Source organism: Pelophylax lessonae (assembly GCF_965119305.1).
Source record: "Pelophylax lessonae genome assembly, chromosome: 4".
In the NCBI taxonomy this organism is placed as follows: Eukaryota; Metazoa; Chordata; class Amphibia; order Anura; family Ranidae; genus Pelophylax; species Pelophylax lessonae.
This window is the reverse complement of record NC_138771.1, coordinates 390,022,950-390,050,056: the sequence shown is the minus strand read 5'-3', so window position 1 is coordinate 390,050,056 and position 27,107 is coordinate 390,022,950. Positions and strand designations below refer to the sequence as shown.

The 27,107-nt window shown below is 44.1% G+C and overlaps 1 protein-coding gene across 1 annotated transcript in view; it reads right to left on the bottom strand.

The window, feature by feature from the left end:
- SLC4A9 (solute carrier family 4 member 9) overlaps positions 1-27,107 on the bottom strand; it is a 1,068,229-nt gene that overhangs the window by 647,618 nt on the left and 393,504 nt on the right.

Genomic DNA, 27,107 nt, shown 5'->3' with positions numbered 1-27,107 from the left:
CGGTATCGTATTATAAGTTACCTTTTATGCTGGAGTTAAGTGGACTTTTAAGTTATACCTGTTTTCTGAACTGTTTGCTGCTGGAAGCTTTATTTCTGTTGTGGAAGAAAATAAACCACGTCTTGTTTAAGTTTACCTGGCTTGTGCACGTTATCCCTTGGATCACCCCAAATATCACAATATACACATATTGAGTTGTTTCAAAGTACAATGAATAAATAGTATTGCTCAATAATCGCACACAATATATATATATATATATATATATATATATATATATATATATATATATATATACACTAAGACATATCGCCACACCAACGTGTTGTGGGTGTTATGAATTGACCTTGACTTCGCTGTCAAGATGCATTGATGAATAATGGTTGTATGAACAAGTAATACATCAGATAGTGGTAATTGCGTAGCATCGAAAAGGGATCTACACATTTTGTGGGTTCTTTCCACTCATCAGGAGCCGATGCAGGGTAAATAAGCTTGTACCTGCAATAAAGTATATTTGTAGTCTAGTATTAAATGCAAAAAAAAGGTCGGGAAAGTAAAAAGGGGGAGAGAGGAGCCTCCCCCTCACAAGTCAGCTAAAGGTTCAAAATGAGGCGCTGGAAGCCGAAGACATGGTGGGGGACTCATCTCCGGGAGCTGTGGCAGTGGCCAGCGGCATGAAACCAACACAAACAAGGATGGATAGACTGCCATGGCAGTGGGGTCCCCATTAAAAATGGTGCTGAATGTGCCTGAAAGGACATTCTGTGGAGAGTAATAAAATACAAACCTGATTCCAAAAAAGTTGGGACACTGTACAAATTGTAAATAAAAACAGAATGTAATGATGTGGAAGTTTCAAATTTCAATATTTTATTCAGAATACAACATAGATGACATATCAAATGTTTAAACTGAGAAAATGTATCATTTTAAGGGAAAAATAAGTTGATTTTAAATTTTATGGCATCAACACATTTCAAAAAAAGTTGGGACAAGGCCATGTTTACCACTGTGTGGCATCCCCTCTCCTTTTTTTAACAGTCTGCAAATGTCTGGGGACTGAGGAGACAAGCTGCTCAAGTTTAGGAATAGGAATGTTGTCTCATTCTTGTCTAATACAGTCTTCTAGTTGCTCAACTGTCTTAGGTCTTCTTTGTCGCATCTTCCTCTTTATGATGCGCCAAATGTTTTCTATGGGTGAAAGATCTGGACTGCAGGCTCGCCATTTCAGTACCCAGATCCTTCTTCTACGCAGCCATGATGTTGTAATTGATGCAGTTTGTGGTCTGCCATTGTCATATTGGAAAATGCAAGGTCTTCCCTGAAAGAGACGACGTCTGGACGGGAGCGTATGTTGTTTTAGAACTTGGATATACCTTTCAGCATTGATGGTGCCTTTCCAGATGTGTAAGCTGCCCATGCCAAACGCACTCATGCAACCCCACACCGTCAGAGATGCAGGCTTCTGAACTGAGCGATGATAACAACTTGGGTTGTCCTTGTCCTCTTTAGTCCGGATGACATGGTGTCCCAGTTTTCCAAAAAGAACTTCAAATTTAGATTCGTCTGACCACAGAACAGTTTTCCACTTTGCCACAGTCAATTTTAAATGAGCCTTGGCCCAGAGAAAACGCCTGCGCTTCTGGATCATGTTTAGATATGGCTTCTTTTTTGGTCTATAGAGTTTTAGCTGGCAACGGTGAATGGCACGGTGGATTGTGTTCACCGACAATGTTTTCTGGAAGTATTCCTGAGCCCATGTTGTGATTTCCATTACAGTAGCATTCCTGTATGTAATGCAGTGCCTTCTAAGGGCCTGAAGATCATGAACATCCAGTATGGTTTTCCAGCCTTGATTCTTACGCACAGAGATTGTTCCAGATTCTCTGAATCTTTGGATGATATTATGCACTGTAGATGATGATAGTTACATAGTTACATAGTAGGTGAGGTTGAATAAAGACAATAGTCCATCCAGTTCAACCTGTGTAGGTGTGTGTAGCTGTAATCATCTCACATAGCCCTCAATGTTCTGATCCTTGAGATGTACGTCTAAGAGTCTTTTGAAAGCCACTATACTTCCCGCAGAAACCACCTCTTGTGGTAGAGAATTCCACAATCTTGTAGCCCTAACAGTAAAGAACCCCCCACGTTACCTGAGGTTAAAACGCTTCTCCTCTAATCGCATTGTATGCCCTCGAGTTCTCATGCAATCCCTTCGACTGAACGGCTTTTTTTCTAAGCTGAGATCCCCATTGAGATATTTATAAATTACTATCATGTCCCCCCTCAGGCGTCTCTTCTCCAGGGAGAATAAATCAAGCGATTGCAGATGCTCTTCATAATTAAGGTCCTCCAATCCCCTAATCAGTTTAGTTGCCCTTCTCTGGACTCTCTCCAGCTCCAACACATCCCTCCTGAGGACTGGCGATCAGAACTGGACAGAATACTCCAGATGCGGTCGGACCAGAGTTTTGTAAAGTGGAAGGATTATAGTCTTATCTCTGGAATACATCCCTTTCTTTATGCATGCTAACATTCTGCTGGCTTTGGCAGCTGCCACTTGACATTGCATGTTATTGCCTAATCTATCATCAACCAAGACTCCCAGATCTTTCTCCAATTTTGATTCCCCCAAGGGTTCCCCTCCTAACGTGTATTGTGTTTTTATGTTTTTAGTCCCCAAGGGCAAAACCTTACACTTCTCCACATTAAACCTCATTTGCCATGTCATTGCCCACTCCGTTATTTTGTCCAGGTCATTCTGTAGGATATCTGCTTCATGCTGTGCAGTTATTGCCCTGGCCAATTTTGTGTCATTTGCAAAAACTGATAACGAACTACTGATCCCGACCTCAATGCTGTTTATGAATAAATTGAACAAGGTTGGTCCCAGGACTGAGCCCTGGGGGACCCTGCTTACTACCTCAGACCAGTCTGAGAATGCGCTGTTTATTACCACCCTTTGGACACGCCCTTGGAGCCAGTTCCGTATCCAAGAGCAAACCCTGCTGTCGATACCTGCAGACCTTTTTTTATAAATTAAGCGCTTGTGGGGAACTGTATCAAACGCCTTAGCAAAATCCAAGTACACCACATCTACTGGTCTGCCCCTATCTAGCTCACAGCTCACCACCTCGTAGAATGTTAAGAGATTGGTTTGACAAGAACGCCCATTTGTAAACCCGTGCTGATTACTGCTGATGTTGTTGTCTTTAGCAAACTCTACGATATAGTCCCTTATCATCCCCTCCAGAAGTTTACATACTATTGATGTCAAACTGACAGGCCTATAATTTCCCGGGATATGGCTCTGGCCCTTTTTGAATATCGGAATCACGTTAGCTTTCCTCCAATCCCCTCGTACATCTCCTGTGCTAATACTGTCAGCAAAGATCAGGAACAGTGGTTTAGATATAACCTTACTGAGTTCCTTGAGTACTCTCGGATGTACACCATCCGGGCCTGGTGATTTGTTTGTGTTAAGTTTATCCAGCCTTTCCCTGATTTCACCCTCTGTTAGCCATAGTGGCAAGTCCTGTGTATTACTACTAACCATACAGTCATGGTCATTGTACCCCTCCGTTTCCTGTGTAAAGACTGACAAGAAAAAAGCATTCAGCGCGGTTGCTTTTTCAGTGTCCTCTGTAACCATCCTCCCATCATCGTTAATTATGTGTGCAATATGCTCTGCCCTAGTTTTTTTGCTGTTGATATATTTAAATAATTCGTTTTTTTTTTTTACTATCCTCCGCTATTTGTCTCTCAGTTGATTTTAGCCATCTTGATTTCGTGTTTACTTTTCTTATTTTCCTCCTTGTATTGCTCGAAAGCCGATACTGTGCCCTCTGATTTATATTTCTTGAAGGCCAATTTTTTTCCCCTAATACGTTTTTTAATACTACGGTTTAGCCAGCCAGGTTTGGCTTTGTCTCTTCTAAATTTATTTCCCATAGGAATGCACTGCAATATGTTCCTAAAGCATTCCCATTTTTCCTCTGTGGTCAGTGATCCCAGGGTTTGGTCCCAGTTTACCCTTTCCATCAATGAGTACAATTTTGGAAAGTTTGCCCTTCTGAAGTTTAGGGTTCTTATGTTCCCCATTTGCCTTGTTATATTGTTATTTACACTAAATGTGATCATCCTGTGATCGCTAGAGCCCAGGTAGTCCTGGACTCCTACCTCCGAGATTAGGTCTGGGTCATTAAGGATCAATAGATCCAGGACTGCGTTTTCTCTAGTCAGAGAGTCCACCAACTGTGGCATGTAATTATCCTGTAAGGTTTCCATGAATAGACGGGCCTTCTGTGAGTGTGTAGTCCCCTTTTCCCAGTCAATGTCGGGATAATTGAAGTCCCCCAATATGATGACTGATCCCAGTTTTGCCACTTTACCCAGTAGTGCTAAAAATTCCAGCTCTACCTCCTCCCCTTGTTTAGGTGGCCTATAGCAAACCCCCACAATTACTTTTCCCTTTTCTCCTTCCCTATGGAGTTCTACCCACACAGATTCTAAATCCATGTTCATCCCTTCCGTAATGTCACCGCCTCTCTATCACCTTTACATTGTTCTTGACATAGAGACATACCCCTCCCCCTCTTTTTCCTACCCTGTCCTTCGGTACACCGAATACCCTTGGATATTGGCCAGCCAGTCATGTGAGGGGTCGAACCAAGTCTCCGTTATTCCCACAAGGTCTATGTCATCCTCATGTACTAACATTTCCAACTCCGTGATTGGTGGTTATGTTTATTCCTGTTTGGTCTGAGGTTTTCCCGCACAGACCTGCCAATTGACGTTATGGACCTACTGTCGCTGCTGACTCTACAACTGCCTTCAGTCCTTTGCTCCCCCCTGACTGACTCTACTTCTGAGCCCTCCCCCCCTCTCCTAGTTTAAAAGCCCCTCCAACTTGGTGGCCATCTTTCTTCCCAAAAGAGCTGTACCGTCCCCATTAAGGTGCAGCCCATCCTTACTAAAGAGCCGGTAGCCGACTGAGAAGTCAGCCCAGTTCTCCAGGAACCCAAACCCCTCCTTCCTACACCAATTCCTCAGCCACTTGTTAAGTTCCCTAATCTCCTTCTGCCTCTCTTGTGTGGCTCGAGGTACAGGCAGTATTTCAGAGAAAACCACCTTGGAGGTCCTATTCCTCAATCTATTACCGAAGTCCCTGAAATCGTTCTTTAGGATCCTCCACCTACCTTTTTCTTTGTCATTAGTGCCCACATGCACCATGACCCGCTGGGTCATCCCCAGCCCCGCACAATAATCTGTCTGCCAGATCCGGGATGTGCTGAACTTGGGCGCCCGGTAAACAACATACTGTTCGGCTACCGATATCTTTTTGACAGATTGCCCTCTCTGATAATTGAGTCCCCAACTACCACAACCTGTCTAACCTTTCCTGAGTCACGGCCCCCCTTCTTCCTGGAACCGCCACTCCCCTGGCAGCTGGGCGAGGGCGCCTGCTCCAGCTCTGCCACCCCTGCACTGATATCCCCCTCAACCTGCAACTTGGCAAATCTTTTAGGGTGTACCAACTCAGGACTGGCCTCCCTGACACTTTTCCCACTACCCTTCCTAGCGGTCACCCAGCTGCGTACCACTGATGCTTGTGTCTCCTCTACTCCTCCCTCCTCTATGCTGGCCCCTGCCAGCGCCTGATGGGTAATGTCCAAGCTCCTTTCCAGGTTGTTGATGCAACACAGTGTTGCCACTGTGTTTTCTAGATCCAGGATCTGGTCTTCCAGAGCAACAAGTCGCTCACATCTTGCACAGCAGTATTCGCTCTCGATTGGTTCATCAATTAACTCATACATGGCGCAAGAAGTGCACTGAGTGGCATCCGCAATCCTGTTGGACATTATTACCCACTACTCTATGGGGATAATGTTAACGACCTGCTATTCCTTAGTTGCTAATATACTCACCAGTCGCTAAGATACTCACCAGTCGCAAAACTCTTTGAAATTTTTCTCTGAGAAACTCCTTTCTGATATTGCTCCACTATTTTTTGCCGCAGCATTGGGGGAATTGGGGGAATTGGTGATCCTCTGCCCATCTTGACTTCTGAAAGACACTGCCACTCTGAGAGGCACTTTTTATACCCAGTCATGTTGCCAATTGACCTAATAAGTTGCAAATTGGTCCTCCAGCTGTTCCTTATATGTACATTTAACTTTTTGGCCTCTTATTGCTACCTGTCCCAACTTTTTTGGAATGTGTAGCTCTCATGAAATCCAAAATAAGCCAATATTTGGAATGACATTTCAAAATATCTCACTTTCAACATTTGATACGTTATCTATATTATAGTGTGAATAAAATATAAGTTTATGAGATTTGTAAATTAGTCCATTCCTTTTTTACTCACAATTTGTACAGTGTCCCAACTTTTTTGGAATTGGGTTTGTATCTATCATATGTATCATATGTATATATGTAAATAATGTACATCTGATGATATATAGTGAGGACTGAACCCCAAAATCAAGGTGTCAGTAGGAGTAGACCCAGGTGAGAAATAAAAGTAGATAGTGACATGAAATGGAAACATATAGCTCTCACCAAAGTAAGGAATGATATGAGAAAACCACCAAGAGACCAGTGAAAACAAAACAGCCAGAGTGAACAATGTAATCAAGTGATACCTGAATCCTGGGTGAGAGAGCATGATCATAACAGGTGTGTAGTATAGCAGACAGAAAGAGACAGGAAGTGAGTGCTTAACCTGGAAGTGATATTTGTAGTGAGGTCATGCCAATAAACCACTCCCAATGCCACGCTATTGGTGTGCGCGGCAAGGGGGGCGGCGTCAGTCAGTGCCCCAGCAGCCATCTTTGGCGCTCCCCCCCAACACTACACAACACAGCACGCAGATGGCAAACAGTACTCCAGCGCCAAAAGTGGTGCCATGCGCACAGGGTGGAGGCGTGGCATTGATGCACATCGAGAGCCCATCAATCCCCCCGCGCAAAAGTAAAGCTTAGGGGGGAAAAGGAAGGCCCCAGGTGGGCATCGCAGCTCCCGGATGTATGCAAAAACCCCAAAGTCTCCAGCAATCAGTCTCACTTGGAAGAAACAGCCATTGCAACAAACTTAAATGGATATTGGCCATCTGCTATGAGTCTGTGTGTCTTGAGGAGACATGGACTTGAAGCCAAAGTAACATTACTCCTAGGGTCCCCCCCAGCATAGACCTCACAAAGAGTAGTGTTCCCTTAAATGCCAGGGCTCATAGTCAGTAGGCAAGAGGCTACCATGCAGTCCCCTCCAAAAGCCTCTGTCCTGAGTGAGTTTGTCACATCTTTCCCCTATCAAAAGTTGACTAAGAAGGTTCCAGACCTCCACCTGCTCTGGACATGCATTAGTCGGGCAAAGTGAACTCACATAGTCAGTCCGCATGATCTCCATTCTTGGCTGCAGGGAATAGTTGTCATCAGTAGGTGTTGGACAGAGATCATTGACTCTCTGTCCGGCTGCCAGTGCTTCAGCTGGGTGTAGAAGCTTCTCTACATCAGCTTGTCACTGGGGAGAGGGGCTGATTGCCCCAGCTCCCTGGAACTCCACAGTTGCCATTGTTGGGCAGAAGTTGGTATCACTCTGCCCTATTGCCAGCACTTCTGCTGGGGACTCCCCATAATCGGCTTCGGCTAGCTGTTGGGGAGGGAGGCCGGCTTCTTCCACTCCCAGACTGTGGATCTCTCACTGGGGAGGAAGGATGACCCCTTCTTCTACAAACTGTGTAGCTGCCGTTGGGGAGTGACTGTTTCCTCTGCTCTGGCTGACTGTTGGGAAGGGAGGACAACAACCTCCTCTACCTTCTCCCCCTGGATCCTGATCTTCTGCTGGAAAGTGACCGTCACCTACTCACTCTGGGCTTCTGGAACTGACACAGGTGTGGGGCAGAGGTCTTTGACCCTCTGTCCAGTTTTCAGCGCTTCAGCTGGAGAAGTTTTTTGTAACTCCACAGATGCTGCTGGCAAGAAATCCCATGTCCCTGTCAGTGGTGTGGGAGAAAGGCCGCCTGCCTCTTCTCTCAGGGAGGCTGAAGCTACTGTTGGTGTTGGATAGAGCTCAGTGAGGTTTGGCCCTGATGCCAGCTCTTCTGCTGCAGGCTCGCAAGGTTGTTTTTCCTCAGCAGAAAAGTCTATTAAATCCACAGTCTCTGGAATTGCTGAAAGTCAAGGGCATGAGCTGGTGGCCCTTGGGCCCAGTGCCAACACTTTGGCAGGAGACTTATCTGACATCTTATGAAGAAAAATTATCTAAATCCATATTTTCTGTGATCTGTGGCTGGGGAATGTGGATGACTTCCTTTTTTCCTGAGCCCTTCAACTGCAGCTGGGAAGATGAGCTGGCTGCTCCATCTCCCATACCTTTATCCAGCTGCTGGACAGACACATTCCTCCATCCAAGATCATCCTGTGCAGAAACAGGATTGTTAAGGTCAGTCAACACTTGCTGCATCTGCCATAAGACCTCCGCATCCAAAGCTACGGGTGGAGATGGGCACTGTTACTCTTCCCTATTTCCGACACTTCAGCCAGGATTCCAGAGCTGTTGGCTGGTATTTCCTGATAGTCCCAGGCAAAGGGAGCCCAGACCTGCTGATGAGGAGAGTCTAGCAGCTGTTTGTAGGCAATCTCCAGTAGGGTTGGCTTTGCGGTTCCCCCGCGGTCGGTTTAGCTGCGAACTTTGCTTGTTCGCAGTCCGCCAATATTGCGAACATATGGCGATGTTCGCGGCGGCCATATTAGTTTACATTGGGGAGGACTTTGACCCATGACACATCCATTAGGTGGAACAGGACAGCCAATTGAGACATTTCAGCACATGGACATACCCCCCCTACCTTATAAATAGACCTGACCTGCCGGCCATTTTACATTCTGCTTTTTGTCAGTGTAGGGAGAGGTTTGCTGTGTGCAGCAGGGACAGACTGTCAGAGACACAGATGGCTCTGTTATGTCCACAAAAGTCCTTTTAAGGACTGGTATTTGGTTCAGGTGTACTCTATCTATATTGTCTCTTTGGTCAGTGTAGGGAGAGGTTTGCTGTGGGGGCAGGGACAGATTGTCAGTGACACAAATCGCTCTGTTAGAGGACCACAAAAGTCCTTTCAAGGACTGGTATTTGGTATAGGTGTACTATTCTTTGGTGTGTAGTGCACTATATAGGGGTGTAATACACTTATAATTAGTGATGGACGAACATCGGCCGGGGCGGTCCGCGAACCGCAAGTTTGCGGCGGGCCCCATTGACTTTAATGGGAGGCGAACTGTAAAAACCTTTAGGTCATATTTTCAGCCACAAAAGACATACTAGCTGTGCACAAATAGTCCCAGCACATGGACAATGTCATAACAGAAGTATTGCAATTGGAAAAATTGCCCTAAATTTTTTTTTTTTTACAGCAAAAAAACATTTTTTTTTCATATATCAGCCAGAACTGACAGCAGCGGGATACATGTCTAATACATATAGGGTCCATTCACACATCTGTAAAATGGGTCCTCATCCATTCCACAATTTGGCGTAACCTTTACAGACCCATTGTTTTTCATTTCCAGTCTGAAAAATTAGGCATTCACAGGATAAAGAAGTAAGTGTCGGCCATTCCAGGCCCCAAAAATTAGCCCACATGCTGTTACCTGACAGCTAAGAACGTAGTATTCTGTGGCTGAAAGTACATTAGGCATTCACAGGATACAGAAGTAAGTGTCAGCCAGTATTGGCCCCAAAAATTTGCCCACATGGGTTTATCTGACAGCTAAGAACATAGTATTCTGTGGCTGAAGGTACATTAGGCATTCACAGGATGCAGAAGTAAGTGTCGCCAGTATAGGCCCCAAAAATTAGCCCACATGGGTTTACCTAACAGCTAAGAACCTAGTATTCTGTGGCTGAAGGTTCATTAGGCATTCACAGGATACAGAAGTAAGTGTCGGCCAGTATAGGCCCCAAAAAGTAGCCCACATGGGTTTAACTGACAGCTAAGAACATAGTATTTGGTGGCTGGAGGTACATTAGGCATTCACACAGGATACAGAAGTAAGTGTTGGCCTGTATAGGCCCCAAAAAGTAGCCCACATGGGTTTAACTGACAGCTAAGAACGTAGTATTTGATGGCTGGAGGTACATTAGGCATTCACACAGAATACAGAAGTAAGCGTCGGCCTGTATAGGCCCCAAAAATTAGCCCACATGGGTTTAACTGACAGCTAAGAACGCAGTATTTGATGGCTGGATGTACATTAGGCATTCACACAGGATACAGAAGTGTCGGCCTGTATAGGCCCCAAAAATTAGCCATTCAATGGACATGAAATACCTTTTATGCCGTTGTATGTAGCGAAGCCAAGGATCAGGAATTGCTGGCGGCACAGTGGTGTAGTGGTTAGCACTTTCACCTAGCAGCAAGAGGGTCGCTGGTTCGAATCCCAACCACGACACTACCTGCCTGGAGTTTGCATGTTCTCCCTGTGCCTGCGTGGGTTTACTCCGGGTACTCCGGTTATCTCCCACACTCCAAAGACATGCTGGTAGGTTAATTGGATCCTGTATAAAAATTGGCCCTACTATGTATGTATGAATGTGAGTTAGGGACCTTAGATTGTACGCACCTTGAGGGCAGGGACTGATGTGAAAGTGTAATGTATATGTAAAGCGTTGCATAAATTGACAGCACTATATAAGTACCTGAAATAAATAAAAAAATAAAATAAATTCCTCAGAGATCCATGCCTCATTCATTTTTATAAATGTGAGGTAGTCTACACTGTGATGAGCTAGGCGAGTGCGCTTATCGGTCACGATCCCTCCTGCTGCGCTGAACGTCCTTTCGTACAGGACACTGGACGGGGGGCAAGCCAACATTTCCATTGCAAATTGTGCAAGCTCTGGCCAGAGGTCAAGCCTGCCCACTCAGTAGTCCAGGGGTTCATCACTCCTCAGAGCGTCCACATCGGCCGTTACCCCGATGTAGTTGGACACCTGTCGGACACCTTTTTTTCTGCTCCAACATTTGGGCCACAGAAGCCTGCCTTTTTCCAGAACAACGAGACAACAGCATCATGGAAGGTGGAGTGGAGGACAAATGTGAAGAGAGAGGAGAAGGAGAAGAGGCTGGACGGTGAGAGCCTGGAGAGTGGCTTTGTGGGTTCTGACGGTGTTGCTCCCACTGGGCTCGGTGATGGGAGTTTAGGTGCCTTCTTAAGGCAGTTGTCCCTAGGTGACTGTTGGGCTTACCGCGACTTATGCGTTGACTGCAAAGGCTGCAGATGGCAACACTGTTGTCAGCAACTGACACATTAAAAAAAAGCCCACACTGCGGAGCCATGTGCCGGCGTCCTGGGAGTGCCAGATGAGACTGTACATGGTTGATGGCTCACTCCTGATACATTTGCAGTCTGCTTTGTACCTCTTGTGCAATGCAAGTTCTGCCTTCCTCTCCTCCCTATCTGCCGGTGAGTCAGTCTGCCAGTTCTACAAATAATTGGCCAGTAACTGTTGTCACTGTGTGTAGCACAGTTAACACAGCAAAAGAGGCCAAATTTTTGCAGGACTAAAATACAATCTTAGAAAAGTGTACTGTTAAATAACACCTCACTTCAATCTGTGGTATTGGGGGGCCACAGGTTTATCACACCAGTTCCACAAATAATTGGCCAATAACTGTTGTCACTGTGTGTAGCACAGTTAACACAGCAAAAGAGGCCACATTGTTGCAGGACTAAAATACACTTGTAAAAGTTTACTAAGATAACATCCCACTTCAATATGTGGCATTGGGGGGGGGGGGGCATTGGTCTATCACACCAGTTCCAAAAATTGGCCAGTGAGTTTGGCACTGTGTGTACCAGACTTAACTCAGCAAAAGAGGCAATATTGTTGCAGGACACAAATACATTTGTAAAAGTATACTCAGATAAAACCCCACTTCAATCTGTGGTATTGGGGGGCCACAGGTTTATTACACCAGTTCTACAAATAATTGGCCAGTAACTGTTGTCACTGTGTGTAGCACTGTTTACACAGCAAGCGAGGCCAAATTTTTGCAGGACTAAAATACACTAAAGGAGGGATTGGTGCAACAAATTGTTACCCCAAAGGAATTGCGGACTTTAGAGGCACATGTATGGATAGGCAAAACAGTTTGTTTAAAACATAAACATTTTATTGAAAAAGTTTTTTATAAAAAAGAGTCAAAGATTATATATACATAAGACAGCACATTAAAAACAAAGCTACTAATGGAGAAAAGACCTCCATGTAGGTTCATGGTGGATATACAAACATTGCACACTATTTATTTGAAGAGGTAAGTATGTTTTACTGGTCTGGAAAGGTTGACGCGTTTCGCATTACGCTTCTTCAGGACCACAGATGATTATATACTCTCTTAACAAGATAAGCAAAATACAAAATTAATCAACAATACATAATATAATGTTCTTATATTTATACATCAATCATTATAATGACCAAAAGGTGAAAGCTTGCAAATGAACCAACCTACTATAGCGCAGGAAAATTGTGTCATCCACGCCAAATTGGCGGCTTGTGAGGGGCGGAAAGGAACCCACCTGTATTACAAAGTAATAAGGGATGTATAAGCTTTAAGAGTACTCTAGCTAAGAGCGGTATTGGGGGTAAATGTTATACCATAATTACCTATGAATCTAATTAGTCTCAAAAAGACAGCTGGGCGGCAGGTGGCATACGCACAACAAAGTAAGAGGTCCAGGCCTGACTGAGAAATATATATATGTCACATCATAGGACATCAAACTGGAACAAACTTTAAGTTAATTTGAACTTGCATTTACCTTGTGGGTTGTATAGGTGGAAAACACAGCCCAGAGGGTTGTTGAATCCTCCAATGTATCAAAACAAAGAGCGGATAGCTCTAATGTCCTGAGGTAGGGATACCAGCCAACGTCCTATGTGTAATCTATGATAAAAATTAATCAGGATACAGATCCTAAACAGTAATATTCTTATACTATTTAGTTGTAAAGGTGCTATTATATATCAAAATACTTACAGGCCACACAGGATAGATTGTGACCATAAATGTGGCTGGATCGGTATTAAGAGGCTGGAAAGATAGTCAGACCAGACTCCGGGAGGAGAGGCAGTTCTCTATTAAAGATGTAGCCTAAGAGAAGTAGCCCAAATGTCCATATAATGGAACTAGGGGAGAAGGTAAAACTTTTAGGGTCCAGTTAAGAAGCTTGGGGGTGTAAGAAAATATAACGCATCAGATCGTTCTAAAAATTAGTTGGAAAACTAAGGTAACTTACTTAAATGTGTGTTGCCATCCGTGACCCGCCGTACCGCTGTATTCGGTGGTGGTGTAGTGACCTAAATAGCCCCAAACACACCGGCCGCTAATCGGTGCAGGTGTTGAGCGGTGATTGGTGGCGCACCGGAAGTGCGTCACAACACCGCCGCCGGAAATGACGTGCGATGGAACGCATCTCCACTGGAAATGGGGAGGCAACCCAGAAGTGACGGATGCTCACCAACAACCCAGAAGGGGTGGGTCATCGCCGCCAGATACACTTCCATGGGAGGCGTCCTCAATAGCGGTGGGCCTATGATGTAGCCTGACAGTGAAGACACACACTTGCAAACTAGTGGAGGGGTCCATGTGCTTCAAATCACCATAAGCATATAAGCATACAATATTCACTTAATCTGCCTAAACATATAAATACAACGATCATCATAAACCATTATATGATTATACTCAAAATACCCAAAATTGGAGTATTCTCAAGGCGGACATATTGACTCACAAATTAGTGTGGATGTTATGTGGGAGGAGAAAAAAGAAAGATATGTGAAGAACAGACACAAATAGATGTTGATGGTGATGGAAAATCTGATCTGGTGTTGTAATGGGCATGTATTGAGAGGGAGAAAATACAAAGAGGGAGACGGATCCTATTCGTCCAGAACTAATAGGGAGGAGAATCCCTAAGAGATTTAATAATTAGGAAAATATTATTAGAGGAAGGGTTTGAAACTCAGAGCCTCATTAAGGCCTGGACTGGTGGTGGCCCAAAGAGTATAAATTCAGCGTGCTTCACGCTGGAGTATAATCTTGTCAAACTCACCACCCCTAGGATCCTCTAGGATCCGCTCTAATGCTGCAAATTTGACCACTTTTGTATCATTTTTATGGTACAAACCCAAGTGTCTACCGATAGGCGTTGATAGTAAGTTATTCTTGCCATAGCCTATGTGGTCTTTAATACGGCGCCAAAATTGGCGCTTCGTCTTACCTATATAATAGGCACAGCATTCACAGAACATAATGTATACGATGCCTATTGTTTGGCAATCCACATAATGTTTAATCGAATGTAATTGATCATTCGGTAGATACAATGATTGGTTTACATATATCCAATCGCAGAATTTACAACTACCACATCGCCAAGTACCTGCTATATCCATATCCTCTATATCTCTTTTATCGTCAAAGTGACTTCTAATAACCCTATCTTTGATTGATTTAGGTTTTTTGAAGGTTATTTCTGGGAAGTCTTTTAAATACTTGCTCAGGATGTTATCATTTTTAAGTAAGTACCAATGTTGTTGCAGGATGTTACGATGTGGTGTTGTCTGTGGTAAGGGGTGATGATACGAACACTGTCATCTGGATTCTTGTCCCTTTTGTTAAAGAGAATCTCTTCCCTGTTTTTTTGGCAGGCCCTATTATATGCTTTCCGTAGAGTAGTTGCTGTGTAACCTCTGGCGAGTAGCCGGGTACGAAGATGGTTAGCCTCGATCGAGAATTGTTCTTTATTGTAGCATATGCGCCGCAACCGTAAGTATTGTGAGTATGGTATACTCTGAACTAACGGTTTAGGGTGAAAACTTGTCGCGTGAAGTACGGTATGTCCTGCAGTAGGTTTGCGATAGAGAGTTGTCTCTATTTTCCCCGTGTCTGTAATAGATATTGTAATATCCAGAAAGGGCATAGACACATAATCCCATTGGGTTGTAAATTTAAGGTTGTAATCGTTGGTATTTAATGATACAAAAAACTTTTGCAGGTCCTCCTCTGGGTTTTTTACCAAGACAGCATGATACGTATCTTTATCTAAAACGCCTTTGTTATATGCCCTTAAAAGTAATTGCACAAAGTCTTTTTGGAGTGTATAATTCATATCTTGTGGAATAGGTCTATACCAATCCTTATTACTAAGGATGGTAAGACACATATCTCTATACTGCTCAACATCCATTACCACGACATTATCCCCCTTATCGGAGGGTTTAACTATAATGTTATTGTTCCGACTAAGTGAGGATAAGGCCTGTTTTTGTTCTTGGGTGAAATTATCCATGTTATTCTTCGGTATCTGTATTGACTCAATCTGTTTGGTCACCTGAGTAATAGATGCTGCAATATTTGGATTGGTCTGCAATGAGGGAAATTTATCTGATTTCTTTTTAATCGTTTGTGCCGAGGGCCCTTTAATTGGTTGAGTAATAATTTCACCCAAGAACAAAAACAGGCCTTATCCTCACTTAGTCGGAACAATAACATTATAGTTAAACGCTCCGATAAGGGGGGTAACGTCTTGGTAATGGATGTTGAGCAGCATAGAGATATGTGTCTTACCATCCTTAGTAATAAGGATTGGTATAGACCTATTCCACAAGATATGATTAATACACTCCAAAAAGACTTTGTGCAATTACTTTTAAGGGCATATAACAAAGGCGTTTTAGATAAAGATATGTATCATGCTGTCCTGGTAAAAAAAAAAAAAACCCTACATTTTACGCTTTGCCCAAAACCCATAGAAGTTTAATAGCACCACCGGGCAGACCGATAATATCAGGAGTAGGGTCCTATACAGAGCCTTTGAGCCAATACATAGATCTAATTTTGAGGAAACATGTTATATCGCTTCCCATATACATCCAAGACACACCTGACCTCTTAAAACGCCTGGATTGGCTCACTGTTCCACCAAATACCATCTTAGCAGCTATAGACATCTAAGCTCTCTATAGTAGCATTCCACATACAAAAGGCCTGTCGGTCATGAGGGATTTTCTTCTAGAACGTCCCTTAAAACATTGGGGACACAACAAATTTTTTTTGGAAGCCCTTCATTTCATCTTGACCGGAAACGCCTTTGTCTTTGACCGCTCCCACTACCTCCAGGTGGAGGGGGTAGCGATGGGGACTTTGTGTGCCCCATCGTATGCCAACCTGTACCTGGGGGGGTGGGAGAGGACATTTTTATCAAATGACGGCCTTTCCTCCTTTTTCCCGCATGTTCTCCTCTGGCTCCGCTACATAGACGATGTGTTTATGTTGTGGTCGGGGCCAGAGGAGGACCTGCAAAAGTTATTTGTATCATTAAATACCAATGATTACAACCTTAAATTTACAACCCAATGGGATTATGTGTCTATACCCTTTCTGGATATTACAATATCTATTACAGACACGGGGAAAATAGAGACAACTCTCTATCGCAAACCTACGGCAGGACATACCGTACTTCACGCGACAAGTTTTCACCCTAAACAGTTAATTCAGAGTATACCATACTCACAATACTTACGGTTGTGGCGCATATGCTCCAATAAAGAACAATTCTCGATTGAGGCTAACCATCTTCGTACCCGGCTACTCGCCAGAGGTTACACAGCAACTATTCTACGGAAAGCATATAATAGGGCCTGCCAAAAAACCAGGGAAGAGATTCTCTTTAACAAAAGGGACAAGAATCCCGATAACAGTGTTCGTATCATCACCCCTTATCACAGACAACACCAAATCGTTCGTAACATCCTGCAACAACATTGATACTTACTTAAAAATGATAACATCCTGAGCAGGTATTTAAAAGACTTCCCAGAAATAACCTTCAAAAAAGCTAAATCAATCAAAGATAGGGTTATTAGAAGTCACTTTGACGATAAAAGAGATATAGAGGATATGGATATAGCAGGTACTTGGCGATGTGGTAGTTGTAAATTCTGCGATTGGATATATGTAAACCAATCATTGTATCTACCGAATGATCAATTACATTCGATTAAACATTATGTGGATTGCCAAACAATAGGCATCGTATACATTATGTTCTGTGAATGCGGTGCCTATTATATAGGTAAGACGAAGTGCCAATTTTGGCACCGTAATAAAGACCACATAGACTATGGCAAGAATAACTTACTATCAACGCCTATCGGTAGACACTTGGGTTTGTACCATAAAAATGATACAAAAGTGGTCAAATTTGCAGCATTAGAGCGGATCCTAGAGGATCCTAGGGGTGGTGAGTTCGACAAGATTATACTCCAGCGTGAAGCACGCTGGATTTATACTCTTCGGGCCACCACCAGTCCAGACCTTAATGAGGCCCTGAGTTTCAAACCCTTCCTCTAAAAATATTTTCCTAATTATTAAATCTCTTAGGGATTCTCCTCCCAATAGTTCTGGACGAATAGGATCCGTCTCCCTCTTTGTATTTTCTCCCTCTCAATACATGCCCATTACAACACCAGATCAGATTTTCCATCACCATCAACATCTATTTGTGTCTGTTCTTCACATATTTTTCTTTTTTCTCCTCCCACATAACATCCACACTAATTTGTGAGTCAATATGTCCGCCTTGAGAATACTCCAATTTTGGGTATTTTGAGTATAATCATATAATGGTTTATGATGATCGTTGTATTTATATGTTTAGGCAGATTAAGTGAATATTGTATGCTTATATGCTTATGGTGATTTGAAGCACATGGACCCCCTCCACTAGTTTGCAAGTGTGTGTCTTCACTGTCAGGCTACATCATAGGCCCGCCGCTATTGAGGACGCCTCCCATGGAAGTGTATCTGGTGGCGATGACCCACCCCCTCTGGGTTGTTGGTGAGCGTCCGTCACATCCGGGTTGCCTCCCCATTTCCGGTGGAGATGCGTTCCATCGAACGTCATTTCCGGTGGCGGTGTTGTAACGCACTTCCGGTGCGCCACCAATCACCGCTGAACACCTGCGCCGATTAGCGGCTGGTGTGTTTGGGGCTATTTAGGTCACTACACCACCACCGAATACAGCGGTACGGCGGGACACGGATGGCAACACACATTTAAGTAAGTTACCTTAGTTTTTCAACTAATTTTTAGAACCATCTGATACGTTATATTTTCTTACACCCCCAAGCTTCTTAACTGGACCCTAAAAGTTTTACCTTCTCCCCTAGTTCCATTGTATGGACATTTAGGCTACTTCTCTTAGGCTACATCTTTGATAGAGAGCTGCCTCTCCTCCTGGAGTCTGGTCTGACTATCTTTCCAGCCTCTTAATACCGATCCAGCCACATCTATGGTCACAATCTATCCTGTGTGGCCTGTAAGTATTTTGATATATAATAGCACCTTTAGAACTAAATAGCATAAGAATATTATTGTTTAGGATCTGTATACCGATTGATTTTTATCATAGATTACACATAGGAGGTTGGCTGATATCCCAACCTCAGGACATTAGAGCTATCCGCTCTTTGTTTTGATACATTGGAGGATTCAACAACCCTCTGGGCTGTGTTTTCTATCTATACAACCCACAAGGTAAATGCAAGTTCAAATTAACTTAAAAGTTTGTTCCAGTTTGATGTCCTATGATGTGACATATATATATTTCTCAGTCAGGCCTGGACCTCTTACTTTGTTGTGCGTATGCCACCTGCCGCCCAGCTGTCTTTTTGAGACTAATTAGATTCATAGGTAATTATGGTATAACATTTACCCCCAATACTGCTCTTAGCTAGAGTACTCTTAAAGCTTATACATCCCTTATTACTTTGTAATACAGGTGGGTTCCTTTCCGCCCCTCACAAGCCGCCAATTTGGCGTGGATGACACAATTTTCTTGCGCTATAGGAGGTTGGTTCATGTGCAAGCTTTCACCTTTTGGTCATTATAATGATTGATGTATAAATATAAGAACATTATATTATGTATTGTTGATTAATTTTGTATTTTGCTTATCTTGTTAAGAGAGTATATAATCATCTGTGGTCCTGAAGAAGCGTAATAGCGTCAACCTTTCCAGACCAGTAAAACATACTTACCTCTACAAATAAATAGTGTGCAATGTTTGTATATTCACTATGAACCTACATGGAGGTCTTTTCTCCATTAGTAGCTTTGTTTTTAATGTGCTGTTTTATGTATATATAATTTTTGGCTCTTTTATATAAAAAACTTTTTCAATAAAATGTTAATGTTTTAAACAAACTGTTTTGCCTATCCATACATGTGCCTCTAAAGTACGCAACTCCTTTGGGGTAACAATTTGTTGCACCAATCCCTCCTTTTGTCTATACACTTAGGATTATGGCACACTAGCTCACTTCCTTTTTTTAGACTAAAATACACTCTTAGAAAATGATACTGTTAAATAGCACCCCCCTTCAATATGTGGTATTTGGGGGCCACTGGTCTATCACAGCAGTTCAAAAAAATTGGCCAGTGAGTTTGGCACTGTGTGTATCAGACTTAACTCAGCAAAAGAGTCAATATTGTTGCAGGACACAAATACACTTGTAAAAGTATACTCGGATAACACCCCACTTCAATATGTGGTATTGGGGGGGCCATTGGTTTATCACACCAGTTATAATACATTATTAGTGCTTTTGTCACTGTGTGTAGTATTGCTGCAGCAACGTTCAGTCACACCACACCTGTCACAATGCTGCACAGTGCACAATAATACTACTAATCCACTATAATATGCTTTCTACAAAGTATATTATACTGTGGATTACCCCTCCCCCTTTTTAGTGCACTGCACGGCAATACCAAAAAAATTGCAGCCCTTTAAATGATTTTCGTGGACATTAACAGAGCGATTTGTGTGACTGCTGCCGATCTCTAACTGCCCCTAAAGCACAGACTGGATACCTGCTCCAAAAAAACAAGGTGATACCACCCTTTTCCTGCGCTATAAATCCAAGCACCCTGACCACACTACCCAAGGAACTCACAGCTGGCGTCTTGGATGGCTAAGGTCTTGCTGCCCAAAAAGGACTGGGGTAGTCCAACGATACTAAAGACAAACAGAAACAAAGAAAGGGCGCACCAACCGAGCGCATTATCCTCAATAATAGGCTTTATTCCCGCAACACATAAAATAGCTACTCACAAACACAGGTGAAAAATGATCATAACAAGCTCAGTTGCTCCAGTGTCAGAAATAGTCCATATGTTAGTCCATAATCCAATAAGATGACGGCTGATGCGTTTCGAGGCTCAGCCTCTTCCTCAGAGCTAACCTAACCTGAAAACAGACTGGACCTATACCAAAAATTGCAGCCCTTTAAATGACTTTTGTGGACATTAACAGAGCGATTTGTGTGACTGCAGCCGATCTCTCTAACTGCCCCTAAAGCACAGACTGGATACCTGTCCCTAACCTAAAAAGATACTGGACCTATACCGAAATACCAGCCCTGAAAAGGACTTTTGTGGACATTAACAGAGCGATTTGTGTGACTGCTGCCGATCTCTAACCGTCACTAAAGCACCGACTGGATACATGCCCCTAACCTGAAAAGATACTAGTAGACCTATACCGAAATACCAGCCCTGAAAAGGACTTTTGTGGATCTTCACAGAGCTATTTGTGTCTGGCAATCTCTCCCTCATGAACACAGCCAACCTCTCCCTACGCTGGCAAAAAGCAGAATGTGAAATGGCAGATAGCTCAGATCTATTTATAGGGTAGGGGGCATGTCCATGTGCTGAAATGTTTTAATTGGCTGTCCCGTTCCACCTGACGGCTGTGTCATGGGTCAAAGTTCTCCTGAATGAAAAAGAAAATGGCAGCGTGGACATCTTCGCGAACATCGGCAAAAGTCCGACTTTTGGCGAATTTGTGAACAAGCAAAATTCGCTGTGAACCGACCGCCGGGTGAACCGCAAGGCCATCTCTACCAACCAATATATCTTGCAAAAATTAGAGGACTTAGAAAACAGGGCGAGGAGGAGCAATTTAAGATTTATTGGGGTCCCTGAATCAATATCTCCATCCGCAATCCCTGACCTTTGTGCAAGAAAGATCCAGGAAGCTCTGGGTCTGCAAGTCATATGTGTTGTGGAAAGAGGACATCGCATGGGCATGACTCCACGCCCGATCATTGCTAAATATTTAAATGATGCTGATAAATTGGCTATCCTGCAAAGATTCAGGCAATCCAAAAACTTCCAGATCGATGGTATAAGAATTTTGATCTTTGTGGACTACTCAGTGGAAGTGGCAGGGTTTGCTCTTGGATACGAAACTGGCTAAAAGGGCGTGTCCAAAGGGTGGTAATAAACAGCGCATACTCAGACTGGTCTGAGGTGGTAATCGGGGTCCCCCAAGGCTCAGTCCTGGGACCAACCTTGTTCAATTTATTCATAAACACAAAATTGGGCAGGGCAATAAAAAAACGGAGTAGGCAATGACATGGCAAATGAGGTTTAATGTGGAGAAGTGTAAGGTTTTGCACTTGGGGACTAAAAACATAAAAGCACAATACACATTAGGGGGGGAACCCTTGGGGGAATCAAAAATGGAGAAAGATCTGGGAGTCTTGGTTGATGATAGATTAGGCAATAGCATGCAATGTCAAGCCGGCAGCTACCAAAGCCAGCAGAATATTAGCATGCATAAAAAAAGGGATGTATTCCAGAGATAAGACTATAATCCTTCCACTTTATAAAACTCTGGTCCGACCACATCTGGAGTATTCTGTCCAGTTCTGGTCGCCAGTCCTCAGGAGGGATGTGTTGGAGCTGGAGAAAGTCCAGAGAAGGGCAACTAAACTGAATAGGGGATTGGAGGACCTTAATTATGAAGAGCGTCTGCAATCGCTTGATTTATTCTCCCTGGAGAAGAGACGCCTGAGGGGGGACATGATAGCAATTTATAAATATCTCAATGGGGATCTCGGCATAGATAAACAGCTATTCAGTCGAAGGGATTTCATGAGGACTCGAAGGGCATACAATGCGATTAGAGGAGAAGTGTTTTAGCTTCAGGCAACGTGGGGGGTTCTTTACTGTTGGGGCTACAAGATTGTGGAATTCTCTACCACAAGAGGTGGTTTCTGCGGGAAGTATGGTGGCTTTCAATAGACTCTTAGACGTACATCTCAAGGATCAGAACTTTCAGGGCTATGTGAGATGATTACAGCCGCACACACCTACACAGGTTGAACTGGATGGACTATTGTCTTTATTCAACCTCACCTACTATGTAACTATGAAGTGGCCAAGAAGAGAAAAGCTTTCCCTACCGTCTGCTCTAAACTGCACCAGGAACAAATAAAATTTACCTTGGCCTATCCGGCGACACTTCGACTACGAGCACCTAACGGCAACCAGCTCTCCTTTCAGCTGGTCGGAAGCAGAGTCATTCCTCCGTTCCCACCAGGTAGAAGGTCAGGGCCACTTGTTAGCGACCAAAACCTCCCCGATTCCTCGTCTGCTTGTTCAAAGGAGCCCACGCAAGGAATCCCCCAAACGTTTGAAATATTCAGCCGTTGTCGACTCTAATCGCTCTGATAACCACCGCTGACTCTGTAATTCCTATCCTCTCCTTTAACTGTGTCACCACGCCATCTTTGATGGTCTTTTTCTGCTTTTTCTGCAGGAAGGTACGATTACCACCGGTGTTGAGAGTAAGAGACAACAAGGAGGAATACCCTGGTGGTAGCCCTGAATATCGTTCTACAGCCAGGTGGAGCTGTGCAGGCTGGTTATCCCCTTAGAGGGGAATAAATGCTGGTGAGCGAGACAACAGGAGGGGACACGTGTGGAAACACCTGGGCACTGTGCAGGTTTTTGTTATACTCTGTCTGGCTGCAACATCGCCATTACATTATTTCTTATGAAAAGATGTGATTATATCACTGGCCACCATATTGTTCCCCTTATGTTATATGAGCACTATTAATACTTTAAAAGGCATGGTTGATTTCACCATGTGTCTGTATTTAAAATAACATTGATTATTTTCACTGGGCACTTGCTTAGAAAAAGTATTTATTTATTGTTGGTTTTCAGTAATATTGTTTTTTTCACTGGGCACTGGCTTGTTTCACACAATTTTCACTCTACATATAATTTTTTTGTATCTGCACATTTATATGTTCATCTAGTTTGATCTTGACATATGTTCATCTAATCAGTCTTGATTTATGATTCAGTCTAACACTCTGAGGTAATATAGAGCAGAGCCAACACCCATTCTCCTTTCTGTACATTCACTTAGTAGACGCCACCACGGTGGTCAGTCTCATTGGGGGCAGCAGCTATACATTAAAGACATCCATAGCGCGGAAATACACAATTAAATTATTATCAGTGATCATTGTATTCTGCTGGTGGGGAAAGCCCCCCAATCCTCCTCACCGGCAGAACACAACTCGTGGTTGAAGGAAAGAAAAATGCATAATGTATGGCTTGCCTTAGTTAGCACAAGGGTACAGTAGAACAACTGATTGGCTCCTAGTGCTTCTTCCACTTTTCCATTTTAAGCTGGCAATACATGGTACCATTCTTATGTGTTCATTCCTCCTTGCTGTGCTATTGCATTCTGACAGCAGGGAAACTCCCCGGCTGTCAGAATAAACAGATCGGCGCTAAAGCTTATTGCCTGCAGTGCTGATAGAGCGGCTTTTATCTGACAGGGAGGTTGAACAGAAGTTGCATGGTAAGTCGATTTCTGTTCAACTGCAGTGGCCACATATGGATCGAAATTCAGCCAGTTCTAGTCGAATTTTGATCTATTTATGGCCAGCTTTAACCACTTTAAGACCGGAAGGATTTACTCCCTTCCTGACCAGGCCCTATTTTGCGATTTAGCACTGCGTTACTTTAACGGACAATTGCGCGGTCATGCGATGCTGTACCCAAATAAAATTGATGTTCCTTTTTCCACAAATAGAGCTTTCTTTTGGTGGTATTTGATCACCTGCGCGATTTTCATTTTTTGCGCTTTAAAACAAAAAAAGAGCGACAATTTTGAAAAAAAAAATATATATTTTTCACATTCTGCTATATAACATTCTCAAAAAAAATTTAAAAATCAAATTTTTTTTAACATTAAGGGGCCAATTTGTTTTCTACTACATATTTTTGGTAAAAAAAAAATCGCAATAAGCATATTTTGATTGGTTATCGCGTCTACTAACTACGGGAAAATTGGATTTTTGTAAGAACTTACCGTAAAATCCTTTTCTCTTAAGCTCATTGACAGACGCAGTCCTCTTGATTAATATCAATTGAGTTATACTGCCCTCTACAGGAGTAGGACACTAGGCAGGAAAAAATGTTCCGGCCACACCTTAGGGGCAGTCCCAGGGGGTATATCCTCCCCTTACTGCTACAGGATGTTAGTTATATAACAAAGAAGTGTCAGAGAACTCAACCCAACCCAACTCAAGATAGAGGGGCGGGTACTGCGTCTGTCAATGAGCTTAAGAGAAAAGGATTTTACGGTAAGTTCTTACAAAAATCCAATTTTCTCTGTCGCTCATTGACAGACGCAGTCCTCTTGATTAATATCAATTGGGACGTCCCAAAGCAGTGCCACAAATGAGGGGTGGGATAACAGAAAAAATCCAATCCAGAAGGCCCAACCGGAGCCAACCAGAAGCATCAAGGGTTCATCGAACAAAAAGATGAGACCCACCCAACAAAACCCTCGAGGTAGACCAACGGTCCCCTCAAACAGCGGCCTGCAGGGCCTTGCGGCCAAAAGAGGCATCCGACGATGCCATCACATCAACTTTATAAAATTTTTTGTAAAGTCATGAACCGACGACCAGGTAGTCGCTTTGCAAACCTGAAGTACCGACGCCTGATGGCGGAAGGCTCAGGAAGCACTAAGCGCCCGAGTGGAGTGCGCTTTAACAGGGAACGGAGGAACCCGACCCTTGATAGAATAAGCCTGTACCACCGTCTGACTGATCCATCTGGAGATAGTCGCGGCAGACGCAGGCTACCCCTTTCTGGGGCCATCTGTGATCACAACAAGTGAATCAGCCTTACGAAAAGGTTCAGTAGTAGTCAAATACAACCTGATCGCCCGAACCACATCCAAGGAGTGTAACGCACACTCCCGGGGATGACTGGGCTTAGGACACCGGGAAGGTAACACACTATTCTCATTCAGGTGGAACTTTGAAACCATCTTAGGAAGAAAGGATGGATTAGGATGAAGAACCACCTTTTCCCTATGAACCACCAGATATGGGGAACGACAGGACAATGCGGCCAGTTCTGACACCCTGTGTGCAGACGTGCCACCAAAAAGGCCACCTTCTGGGATAAGGTAAGCAAGGGAATCTCCCTATATTTTCAAAGGGAGGTTTCTGGAAAACCGACACCCCCTGGATGAACCTCCGTACTAAGTACTGAGTAGTCAGTGGCTTCTGAAAGAAGCTTTGTCAAGGCTGAGACCTGACCCTTGATTGTGCACAAGGCCAGTTTTCTGCTCAACCTCCTGTTGCAGAATGAGCCAATATCCGAGCCACCGAGTAAGAACGTGGAGGAAACCCAAAGGGATTCACACCACGCAATGTAAGACTTCCATGTGCGATGATAGACCTTACTAGAAGTCGCTTTCCTCGCTTTAATCAGAGTAGGAATAACTGAAGCCGACAAACCCCTGTCCTTCAGCACCTGGGTCTCAACAGCCAAGCCGTTGAAGCTAGCGATCGTAAAGCAGGAGGGAAGATCGGTCCCTGAGACAGCAGATCCTCCCTGAGAGGAAGTCGCCAAGAAGCGTCCGCGACCAACCTGACCAAGCCGGCATACCAGGCCTGATGAGGCCAGTCCGGAATGACTGGAATTCCCTCCACCTCTATCCTGCGAGAAGTTTCGGCAGCAACTTGAGAGGAGGGAAAGCATACAGTAACTGGTACTGCTGGTAATGCCCGCGGCGCCATACTCCATCCCTGACAAACCTTAGTCATGGATTCGAAAGGATGGCGTTCCGAGCGCTGCAGCCGACCGATCGATCGGTAGGCCGAAGGGAAGGCCAGTTGGCAGACAATAACAAATTAGACGTCAACTGAATCTCCTGGAGTTTCTCCGCCGGGAGAAACACTTTTGGCAAGGATGCCAACGGAGCAACCAGCGCGTCTGTGGTGTTCGCTAGAGGATCGCGGGAGCGGGCTACAAACCTCCGCACTTTCCTGTTGAGCCTAAATGCCAACAGATCCACATCTGGGGTGCCTCAACGAAGGCACAATTGGTGAAATACTTCTGGATGAAGGGAACATTCCCCCTGATCCAGAATCTGACGGCTTAGAAAAATCTGACTGCCAATTTTCCACCCCCGGAATGAAAACCGCGGAGAGAGCTGGAACAATCGTTCCGCCTAACAAAGGATGCCGGCCACTTGTACGGCCGCCAGAACACTCTTGGTGCCCCCTTGGTGATTGACGTAAGCCACGGCCGTGGCATTGTCCGGCTGGATCCGAACCGGGCCACCCCGGAGCTACTCGGTCCAGTGAACCAGACAAAGTCTGATCGCTCTCAGTTCCAATACATTTATCAGTAACCTGGATTCCTCCAGGGACTAGAGCCCTTGAGCAGATAGCCTGCCAAGAACCCCACCCGGATGGACTGGCATCCGTGGTGACAATCGTCCAGTAGATCGGGAGATATGACTTCCCCTGACTGAGCACCGGAGACCGAAGCCAGAGACTCACTGGTCCACTCGCTCATCCGGATCCGATTGTCCAGGGAATCGGGATTCCGGTTCCATTTGAGAAGAATCTCTTTTTTGAGAATACGGTTATTAAACTGGGCAAACGGTACTGCCTCAAAGGAAGCCACCATCAGTCCCAGAACCCTCATGCAAGTTCGAAGGAAAAGGCCAGTTGACGAACCATAACAACTGAGTCGTCAACTGAATCTTCTGGAGTTTCTCCGCAGGGAGAAACACTTTTGCCAAGGATATGTCTAAAGTTAGGCCCAGATAGTCCGGCCTCTTGGTGGGGACCAGGAATGACCTTTGCAGGTTCATCAGCCACCCAAACTTTTCCAAAGAGATCA